The sequence below is a fragment of the Liolophura sinensis genome, unplaced genomic scaffold, assembly GCF_032854445.1.
Source record: "Liolophura sinensis isolate JHLJ2023 unplaced genomic scaffold, CUHK_Ljap_v2 scaffold_16, whole genome shotgun sequence".
NCBI classification, from domain to species: Eukaryota; Metazoa; Mollusca; class Polyplacophora; order Chitonida; family Chitonidae; genus Liolophura; species Liolophura sinensis.
This window is the reverse complement of record NW_027017955.1, coordinates 302,003-310,468: the sequence shown is the minus strand read 5'-3', so window position 1 is coordinate 310,468 and position 8,466 is coordinate 302,003.

Here is an 8,466-nt window from a genome sequence, read left to right as displayed (position 1 = left end):
CAAGCTTAGAGCCAATCCATCCAACCCGGCCTTTGATTGTGTCTTCCATCCGGAATTTGAAGACTTATATGCTCAGAAGCCATCCATTTTTCCTCCACTGGGTGTCCGCATTCAGGAACACGTGCAAGCAGCTGGACTTGGGCTGGATACTATCACCCCCATACGCATCCAGGAAGATCCACCGTGGTTATGTCCTGAGCCTCAGGTTGATACCTCGCTCTCCTCCCTGAAGAATTCTTCCACCAACCCTTTAGTATACCAGCAGGAGTTTAGTAATATGTGTTCAAAGTATCCATTTTATCACCGCATATTCACTGACGGTTCCAAGAATGATGATGGCGTGGCTTCTGCCGCTGTCCTTGGGCCTAGAACCATTTCAACTCGGTTTCCAAATTCCTGTTCTGTATTTACTGCAGAAACCAAGGCAATTTTGTGCGCACTTCGGTCCATTCCAAAGCTAGGAGGTAGCAGAGTTCTCATCTGCTCTGACTCCCTTTGCTGCCTCCAGGCAATTTGGGTTAGTTCGCCTGTACATCCAGACATTCCGTCTATCAGGGAGATGTTTAAACGACTTAATGAAGACTTTATCATTGTCTTTTGTTGGGTGCCAGGGCATATGGATATCCCTGGAAATACTGCTGCAGATGAAGCCGCGAAGGCGGCTTTGCATTCCGTTACTACCCAAACTGACGTTCCATATTCGGACTTGCGTTCACTTATTTGCTCCTATATCAAGCGCTTGTTTCAGGCTCAATGGGATGACCAGACAACCAACAAACTGCATGATATTCGTCAGTTTGTTGGTCCAGCGCCTTCCCTTTCACGGCATCGTCTCCGCTCTTGCATTTTGAGGAGGTGTCGTATCGGTCACACACGTGCTACGCATGGGTATTTGTTGAAAGGAGAAGATGCTCCTCATTGCTTTGCTTGTGATCAACGGTTCACAGTCAAGCACATATTGCTTGACTGTGGCGACTTTGCTCCTGTACGAGATTCCTTTTATCACGTGAGCTCTCTTTCAGAACTTTTCAATTCTGTAGAAAGTGATACTATTTTTGATTTTCTCTCTACCATTGGTATGGCAGGAAAGCTGTGATTTTAAACTACCGTCTGTTTGTTATGCGACTTCTGGTGTCCTTTTTTGACCGAATAGTAAATGAATTATCCGTAGTAGATCGACTACTTGACGTTTTATTGTCGCGATAAAACTGAAATGTTGTTGAAAGCGACGTTAAAACTTTCACTCACTCACTCACATATTGTAGCTGACATGGAATAATTCCTAAATATAGTGATCTGTTGTGATTTGGGTATAGCTTATGAGTATAGAAGATCATACACAAGAATGGAATATAAAAGGCAAGGTGGATTCTGGCGAATAAAATACATATTGGGAAAGCTGATAGGTTTTGACAGATCTTATGGCCGATCGCACCCATCATATTTATCTCTGATATTATTGTGCAGAAGAGCATACTATTTCTTTTTCGACACATTAAAGCTGTGTACTTCGTTAACTTAAAATGCTCTATTAATTCTAAGATGATTTTTTCTTTACGAGAGCAAACTGAGTTATCAGATAGCATATATCCTTCACATTGCAGCCATCGTTATCTAGCTGATAGGGGCTGGTGAGTTGGTTATTGGCCTCCCACTTCTTTGGTCACGTGGTCTTTGAACTCTGGGTGTATGGGATGATAGACTGATGAGAGTGTCTATGCAGTCAGTAGATTTCACTTGTCTTACGTCCTCGTTGAAGTCTTTGGTGAAGATTTTGCCATCTCTTGACCAGGCGGATTGAATCATGGGGTGTGCAGATGCTGCTTTTAAAATAGCCTGCTTTTTCTGCGTTAGGTCTTCCTTAATCACAATGTTTGCTCCTTTCAAGGCTCTTCTGTTTTTTATCGCTTCAACTTTAAGTCGTCGTGATATGAACTTTACTATTACACCCCTTGGTTCTGTGTTTAAGTCAGGTCTTTTCGGTCTCAATCTCTGCGCTATACTTATGTCGCTAGACGTCAGTGACAGCTTTAGTTTGGATGTTAAGATGTCAACGACTTTCTCGGAACATTCGTCAGTTGTTTCTGTGGCTGTATCCCCATCTACACCGTAAATCCGTATACTTTGTTTAGGGGAGTATTGTTCCAAATCGTTCTGCCTGTCTTCTAAGTTTCGCATATCTCTGTTTACCCTGGCCAGTTCTTCTTGATCTTGTTCGTGTTGTAATCTTAATTCATGCATGTCTGCCCGAAGGGTATCATTTTCTTTTTCTAAAGTAAAGATTCTGGCTTCCTGCTGCTCAATTAGGTTTGTCAACTTTGTAACTATTTTTGCTTCAGTGTTTTGTAGTTTTTTTTCCAGTGTTTCACTTGTCACCATAGAATCTAACTTACCAAGCCTGTCCATGATAATCTGTAACTGATCCATTATTTCAGAAGAGTGACAGAAGTGTTGTTTAGAGGCACCTGGCACAGTGGTTGAACACTAAAAGTCCGTGCGCATGCAGGCGGACTTGTCGCCGAGAAACTGGTTTGACCGGGTTATACTGACCCCCGGACTCACGCTTCGGTGTATATGTACTGGCTATTGCTCGGGTTCTATGTGCTATATACTGTAGCTGTTCCCATAGTGTGAACATGCCTAGTCCCAAAGCTTCACAATACGGATAATACAGAATCTCCACAATGACCACGTAAAACAGGTTAAAATTGTTGGACAAAGAAGATTTTTACGTCTAATATTTGATAGCAAGCTATCTTTTATACCTCATATGAAAATGTTTCAAGCTAAATGTACAAAGGCTCTCGATATAATTATGGTCGTGTCAAGCATCGATTGGGGTGCTGACCGATCAGTTTTACCTAACTTATATCGCTCTCTGGTGAGGTCTAAATTGGACTATGGATCCATCTTTTACGGTTCCGCTAGGAAGTCGTATATTAAAATGTTGGATCCTGTTCATCACCAAGGTTTGAGGTTCAGCCTTGGTGCTTTTAGAACATCCCCGTGTGGAGAGTTTATAAGTGGAGGAAAATGAGCCTTCTTTATATAACCGACGTATAAAACTTAGCCTTCAATATGCTACTAACTCGTAGGCAGGGTTTGTTGGATGAGCTTTAAGCTGTGTTTTTAATCCATCATATGTAGATAAATTTAATAAATGTCCTGACAAGATCCCTCCGTTTGATCTGCGTATACGGGACCATATTGTGAGAGCTAACATGGAGCAAGAGGATATAGCTCCAGTGTCTTTTCCGGAGTCTCCTCCCTGGCTTCTTCCACACCCTGAACTAATATTTGATCTACGTAAATATAATAAATCAAGTACAAATCCTCTTATTATTGAGCAAAGTTTTGCTAACATGAAGGCTGATTATATAGACTATAAATATATATATATATATATACTGACGGGTCAAAGGATGGGGACAGGGTTGCGGTTGCGGCTGTCTTAGATCAGCGGGTCACTTCTCTTCGTCTGCCACCTTCATTTTCTACCTTTTCTGCACAGGCCAGGGCTATACTCCTGGCCTTATCATATGTTTCCTCGGGGCATGCCCAGAGGGCAGTGATATGCAGCGACTCCCAGTCCTGCCTTTTGGCAATTCAGAATAATGATTTAAAAATCCATTGATACTTAAGATAATAGGCAAACATAGAAAACTAATTTAAAAAAGGTAAAGATATTATATTCTGTTGGATACCAAGTCGCACTGGTATCCATAGAAACACAGTCGTGGACAGGGAAGCGAAAGCTGCCCAGTATAAACCTGTATCTCTGGTTAAAACACCGTATACTGACAAAGTCTAATATTCTTAAATGTATTTGTCGCCTTTGGCAGGGCGGGTGGGTCTTGCAGATCCACAATAAACTGCATGCTATTCACCCTGTCATTGGCTACAATGCCTATAATTGTAAAATGTCTGTTTTTTTTTTTTTTGATTTGATTGTTGTTTTACGCCGTACTCAAGAATATTTCACTTGTACGACGGCGGCCAGCATTATGGTGGGTGGAAACCGCTCACAGCACGGGGGAAACCCACGACCATCCGCAGGTTACTGGCAGACCGTCAAATGTCTCGCAGAGACCAAGTAGTTTTAACGAGGTGTCGTATTGGGCATTCTCATCTGACACACAATTTCATCCTAGATGGGAGCAGTGCTCCCGAGTATATTGGATGTGATGCAGAATACGGCATCAAACATACCCTGGTTGACTTTGCTCATGTTCGGCAAAGATTCTATACAGTCAACTCTATATATGATCGCTGGCGATGTTGTCATAAAATATTTGAAGACCATTGGCCTATATCATAAAATATAAATTTGTTTATGTGTTAATATTTATGGATAAAATGGTACATACATATAGCTTTCCAGATATAGTACTTTTTAAATATACTGGTTTTGGAGTTTTAACTTGTTTGGTTTTTTCTTATCTGATTTTAAACATGTCTGTACTTTTTGTTTTATTTTTCATGTTCTCGCCATCATTTCGAAAACCTTAAGCACCTTAACCAGCAACGGAGTGCCATTACATATACGATGGAACGCCTCCTGCGGGTAAGCAGCAGAGAGTTCTACGCCATCCTCGGTAAGGTGGATTCTTCGCTCATACTCCGCCAGGCTAATAAACTATAAACGGCCAAGTCGACTGACCCCGCAACCACCGTCCAGACATCCCAACATCTCACTAAAAACGTCCAACACGGAAAGTAGTCAATTTATACGAAATCGAGATATATGAAGGTTGATGCCCGGACATCCGGACTGGCGTGACCTCGGAACGGGCCCTCCGACCGGCCGTCTTTGCAGAAGTAAGGACCGAAGTAGACTGTTATACGTGAGGATCTCGCAAGGCCAACCCGCCCTCAGGCACCAGAATCCCGTCCTCCCCTATCACGGGTCGCAACCCACGGCAAACAGGTTGACCCTTTTATTCACTTTGTACGACAAGCCCAGGGAGGCTGTGAAATTATTCTATTCACCAGAACCACACTCTAAGCTAGTCGCCTCGTACGACAGTCTTGCCTAGAGAACTGGGGTCCTACTCTTATGACCCCGGAGATCCCACGGGGGGAGGGGCAGTAACTTGTGGTCACGTGACCTAGCAGAAGTGGTGGGTCACGAAAGAGCGTGCCGTATGCACCTCGCGTGGTTCATCTCCATTGCTATGGTCAAACGCGTCAGGTTAGACCTGGATTTGGTGGATTGAGGTTTCTACCTGACGCAATAAATGCATTTATTTGGACCGCACGCAGGGGGATAGGGAAAGTAGATCCTTCCTCAGGACCTGGTGGTCCCCACACCCTGGTCGGATTTGTTGGAATACAGGCCCGCAGTTTTCATTTGCTTCCACGACTAGGCCTTCCACGGCCCAAGCTACTTGCAGTGTGTAGTGGAAATATGTTAAGCCCCAGCTCCGATAGACTCTGCAGATAATCTTGTCGTGAAAGGCGACTGACCTAGAATGAATATGGCGTAACCCCACATTGGCAATATTTCAGCCATATCGTGGCGAGAACAAGGTGAAAACGCGAGACGGTTAAGGTTTTCGATATGATAATATAAACATCAAAAGTAAAACAAAAAGTAGACCTGTTAAAAATCGTATAAAAGAAAAATAAGAGTTAAAACTCGAAAACCAGGGTTATAGTATATGTGTAAATCAATCTATATGTATATAACTGTTTATCTATAGATATTTGTGACAATTAAATTTTATATTTTATGATATAGGCCAAGGGCCTTCAAATAATTTATGACAACATCGCCAGCGATGCTGTCAAATAAATCATATATAGAGTTGACTGTGTAGAATCTTTGCCCAACATGGGCAAAGTCGACACAGTCAACCAAGATATGTTTGATGCCATATTGAGCATCACATCCAACACACTCGGGAGCACTGCTCCCATCTAGTATGAAATTGTGCGTTAGACGAGAATGCCCAATATGGCATCTGGTTAAAACGACTTGGTCTCTACGAGACATATCAAGTGTATATGAATTATAGCCAATGACCGGATGAATAACATGCAGTTTATTATGGACCTGCAAGTTCCATTCACCCTGCCAAAGGCCACGAATATATTTAAGAATATTGGACTTCATGTCAGTATAAGGGATTTTTATCTTAGATATGGGTTTATTTAGGGCAGCTTTCGCCTCCCTGTCTGCGACTGTGTTTCCATGGATACCAATATGACTTGGTATCCAGCAGAATATAATATCTTTACCTCTTCTAATTAGCTTCCTAATTAATTCCTGTATAGCTAAAATTTGAAGGATCAAGGGATTTTTAAATTTATTGTTCTGTATTGCCAATAAGCAAGACAACGAGTCAGTGCATATCATTGCCCTCTGGGCACAACCCCTGGTTTTCGAGTTTTAACTCTTATTTTTCTTTCATACTATTTTAAACATGTCTGTACTTTTTGTTTTACTTTTGGTGTTCATATTATTATATCGAAAACCTTAACCATCTCACTTTTTGACCTTGTTCTCGCCACGATATGGCTGAAATATTGCCGATGTGGCGTTAAGCCATAATCATTCATTCATTCTGTTCACTCCTTGTTGAGAGAACGATGAAAGGCGGCCATGTATCCTGCGCATTATCAAGGCAGCCTGACAAAACCTCTAACTCCCTCTTTTTGTCAGCATTCGACGAAGTCGGATGAGAGGAAGACCTGGTTATTTTATTTGTTAGATACATTTGGTTTGGAAGGGTTAGGATAGACATAATCAATATATAATACGAATTCACCCCACGTGTTCCCCACCCCACCCACGGAGTGCCAACAAGGGCGATGCCTGAACCTGGGGTTACCCACCAGGAAACGCACCAAGGACTCCACGTCCATAAGCAAACCCCATTAGGCTAATAAGGTCACACATCAGACACATACTACTCGATTGGTCCATGAGCCACCGCCTGAAAACGTAGTACCGCAAACAAAATTTCAGAAATAACATTTATTCTTTACTGAGTGGTGTTATGGAGAAATTTTGGGGCCACGCAGAGGAAAGGCGTGACCAAGCCGATTGATCGGATCGGGCCCATCCGACCTCCCGTCTCTCCCCAAGTAAGGCCCAAAGTGACGTGTTGGGCGTGAGGATCTCGCAAGACCAACACGCCCTCAGCCACCAGGATCCCGTCCTCGTTGATCACGGGTCGCAACCCAAGGCAAACAGGTCGCTCCCCAGTTGCCTCTCACACAACCGGGAAGATGTGAGCCTATTATATTCACCGGGCTCACACAGGAGAGCTCTAGGTTAGTCGACTTTTACGACAAGCTTGCCTAGAGGACTGACGTCCTATTTTTATCACCCCGGAAACCCCACGGGGGAGTTGAACGAAGACGACACAGTGTTGTTCTGGGGCTGATGACATGGCCTAGTGCCGTCGCCGCTGTTGACGTTTCGGAGGTGGATCTGCCGGATGTAGCGATCTTCAGCCTCGGTCTTCCCGATCTTGGTCTGTCTTGGGTCTGGCCTGTCTGCTGATAGCGTATCAACAACCTCCTGATGGTGGTTTGGCTGCAGTTGAACGTTCTTGCAATGTGACGTTGCGAGACTGCCATGGTGGACATACCGATGGCCTGGTCTCGTTGCGCTTGCGTAAGTCTTGGCATACTGTTGGTGTTTTTTCGGTCACTGAATGTCTTCTCTTTCGAGCAAGAGTATTTATGCAACATTACCGCACGTGCATCACGAGCCATGCCTCAAAAGGACGTTTTGCATGTGGTCGCAATTTCACAATTCCAGTTGCTGCGTTGGTGACGATGCGTTCTGGTAGAGGAAACTATGCATTCATACACTAAGTCCTGCTTAGAATCAAACCCTGAACCGCGCTTTTACTTTTTTTTTATGAAAAAAAATACGGTGACACCTTTCTTTTGCCTGGTAGTTTAGTTTGGCTATAACATTGACATCTGGCACAGAGGTTTTTTTTATATGTAGATGATTTCCTGATATGCTACCGTGCTTAAAATATGAATAACATCGAGCGGCAGCTGCAGCTTTGTCTCAATAAGATCGAGAAATGGGCAGTTGCCAATAGTTTTAGATTTTCCGCATCTAAAACCGTCGGTATGCATTTTTGTAATCAACGGAAATTCCCTCTAGACCCTGAACTTAATTTTTTTGGTAAACCAGTGAAAATTGTTGGAGAAAATAAATTTTTAGGGGTTTTATTTTTGACAAAAAATCGAATATCAATTACACCTCATATAAAAATGCTTAAAGCTAAATGTACAAAGGCTCTCGATATAATTAAGGTCGTGTCTAGCACCGATTGGGGTGCTGACCGATCAGTTTTACTTAATTTATATCGTTCTCTGGTGAGGTCTAAATTGGACTATGGATCCATCATTTACGGTTCCGCTAGGAATTCGTACATTAAAATGTTGGATCCTGTTCATCACCAAGGTTTGAGGCTCAGCCTTGGTGCTTTTAGAACC